Here is a 3,632-nt window from a genome sequence, read left to right as displayed (position 1 = left end):
AGGTATGGCTTTTAGTTCCTTCGGCGAATTCTCTTTTACCGATTCAATCAACTCAAAACGCTTACCACGAAGGGACAATTTGAGCTTCGGGAACAGGAAAAAATCGCACGGCGCCAGATCGGGCGAAAATGGTGCCTGGGCTAAAATCGCTTACAATAAGAATTTTCCATAATAAAAATTGCTAAATCTACTTGAGGTAGTCTCACATTAACAGCTGCTGTAAACAAACTAATTGACAGATGGCGCTCAAATTTGTACCATATGTCAAGAGAAGGTGTACCAACATAAAAAAAAAATGGTTGAAAAAGGTCTATTACTTAAGGAGTAGTTAACAAAAACAAAATACTTTTTGAGCAGAAGGTACATTTTTGGCATTACAATACTATTTTCATAAATGTATATTGTCATTAGTATATGTGAATAGTTGACTTAAGCTCTTAAAATCCCATAGTGACGATACCACTTGTAACTTGTGTTGGTTAATTGGTTTTATTTTCGTCAGAGCTCCCTCTTCAGAAATATGTTCTCAAATATTCGATTAATTGGTTAATAATTCGTGCTCTAGAATGTACTTCCGAAGTCACTTTCGTGTTTCATTTGGATTCAAATACATTTTTCATAATTAAGTCCCTTAAATTTTTGTATATATCCGTATTTTAGTATTTTATTATACCGCTTTGAAGAAAATATTTTTTATAATAATTAATGAAATTTTGAAAGTATGAACTCTTAACTAAAATCGAATAAAATGAATTTTTTTATGTACCTTTCAACCTCTCAGTATCGGAATATAAGTTTATATCCTACAATAAAATAATTAATCCACTTTTTCAGATTCAGATTTAATTTGAATTCATACCATAAACCTTACAAACTCTTTTGTGCATAACATGCAAATATGTATCTGAAGTACACAGAAAAACTTTCGTGTAACCATGAAAATCTCAAACTGAATTCATAAATTATTTTGAAAAATATTTTCTCTAAAGCATTTGTACTTCAATGAGCTGCTGAATCACACTACCTTAAGCTACTTAAGCCGAAACCACAATCTGCCATGATAAAACCGCAATTTCTCAGATAAAAACGGTATGAGTTGTTAGGCGTGCAGATACAGCGCCACATACTCACACTGCCGTAGCCGAGCATGAATACACACAAACGCACTTAACGTTAATGCCACAATTTTTGCGCCTTTTTATACTAAAATATTAACATGAATTGCTCTCCATTTACGAATAATGCCAGCTAAGCTCTTTCTACTGTTAGAACTGGCGGGGCAATTGTAGCGGAGTGCATGCTGCATCCGAAATGGAGCTGATGATGAAGTTATTACAATCTGACAAGGGCATCGCAAAAGCACTTAACGTGTATTAAGCATTTAAACTGCATTTTGTTGTTACATTCTAATGGCTGGCTGGCTGAACCGTTTGTTGGAACTTAGTTGGCTTAGTTAGCTAGTCAATCGGTTTGTTGCCTGTTGCCCGTTGCCTGTTGCCCGTTGTCTGTTATTTGATGTTAGTGCCGTTCTTCTTAGGCCATTATTCTGCTGTTTGTTTGAGGTGTGTCTAATTGTGAAGAGTGGCTAATGCTTCTATGCTTAATGTACTCGTAAAAGTCTAACAAATGTACTTGCTTAAATGGTTTTTTAATGCTAGAATATAAACACGTAAACCACGAAGATGATTCTTCAGTAGCTCCACAATAAGCACGAAACTTAATTGCATTTTTATTTTCTAAAAAAATCAACAACAAAAAACAAACACAACGCTGAGCAATGCAATCAACATGTTTATTAATAATTTCATGCAATTTAGATTATAGGAGATTCCTATTGAAATTATAATTAATTGACTTCTGAACTCAATTAAATCATTTTACTTCTCAATACTATTAAAATCAAACCTATATGCTTATCACTTTAAAGTTTAAACAAATCGAACTTCATTAAGCAAATCTAAGATAATTTATGAGTTCAACTCGAATAATTAAATGCATTTTCACACATATGGCTTGAGAGATTAATACACATATATAAACAGAGCTAGTAATTGGTAAGGAGTCTCACTAGATATTAGAGCTTTAATATATTTTTATTTTACCTGTCAATATTTTAATCTGCGATTCATTTTTATTAATTAAATTTCAGTAGTATGTGTACAATAATAAGAAAAGTTACTTTTAGACCCATTTTTATAATGCACACTTAGGTTTAGTAACCATTGAGCATTCGATAATGAACACTAAAGTAAGACTTGAAATTAAAATACTTTTAAAATTACTGGATAAGGAATCGCGAAATACCTTCCCCTTCTGGCATTACTAGGTCCTCAACGGCTGACATTTTGGCTTTCATTCAAAGTGTAGAATGTCTTCTGTTCGGTTAGGGTCTGTAGCAGCACAAAAGATCAACTATGGTCGCAGTGCTCCACTACGTTAGGAGACGACAACCTGTTTATTTCTGTTATATTTTATACTATCATTTTAATAGCAAATCCTTATTTAAGTATAAATTGACGTTTATTGTATTATTGGCATAATAAACACCCTAAATCGTTATACGTAGTATTCCCTGTAAAATATTATATTATTAGAACTTAGCAGATGACACTATTATAAATTACAGTCTCAAAAAAAAAAATTTATTTGTTCATTGATATACATCATTATCATCACCGTCATCATAAGCAATATAATTTTACCTAGTCCTCGTTTCAATATGATGCTTCTTTTGGTTAAAAATTTTGTTGGCTCTATTTAGGTATCGTACCTATTTTAACTTACTTATTTATAAAGTTTTCAGTAGATTGCGACAAGGCATAAATAAACCTGTTGGTCAAACGCACCACCCAACATGCGCTGAGCGATTACCCAATACTTCTAGATGCACGTCTAGGGTATATTTATAGTATCTATTCATATTTGGGCGCTAGCTTTTTACTTACCGTACGTATATGCCAAAATCAGTAAGGTGCATTTTATAAAGTATCTAATATTTGTTTGTATTATTATGTTGAGGCTAGTTGAGTCAGTGCACCTGAGCACTTTTACTCTCTATTACCTGCGAGCTTTCTTCAAAACCCCTCTTTGCGCCTTGACTGGATTATCAGATCTGCATACCTCCCCGAGGAGCTTGTAACCATTCTGAGATTTGTTTATATTGGGTCATGAAATTTTTCACACAGCCTTAGTATGCCATATATATTTGCCATAAATTTAGATAAATTGAAATTGTTTAAATAGTGTTCCTCTTTTCGTTCGTTCATTGCATTATAAATCTAGTTATAAATTTAAGTCTTATTTTTCGATTTTATTTAACGCTAATTTTTAATATAAAACTTGAAATAAAAAAATATCCATCCAATTAAAAAAAATATTTTTAAGTATATCTCTTAAAAAAATATATATAGGTTAGGTTAGCCCAAAACTTTTCTTACTAAAAATATTTTTCTGACTTAAATAAAGTAAACGAAATTTTAGATAAACTAAATTACCTACCCGATAAGTCCACACTACTATGGTAGAAGAGGACTTTATAATTAACTTAAAAAGATTTCCTATTACTGTTAATCCATTAAATTTGACCCCCGAATTACTTGAATATTTGCTGTGAGATTATTTTCTTTTTACCT

The 3,632-nt window shown here is 31.9% G+C and overlaps 1 protein-coding gene across 1 annotated transcript in view; it reads left to right on the top strand.

The window, feature by feature from the left end:
* Nucleotides 1-3,632, top strand: part of LOC119674026 — a 29,195-nt gene that overhangs the window by 24,204 nt on the left and 1,359 nt on the right. The window lies entirely within an intron of this gene.

This window comes from Teleopsis dalmanni, chromosome 2, assembly GCF_002237135.1.
Source record: "Teleopsis dalmanni isolate 2A chromosome 2, ASM223713v2, whole genome shotgun sequence".
Lineage (NCBI taxonomy): Eukaryota > Metazoa > Arthropoda > Insecta > Diptera > Diopsidae > Teleopsis > Teleopsis dalmanni.
Note: the sequence above shows the minus strand (reverse complement) of the source record. Positions and strands in the feature narration are given on the sequence as shown.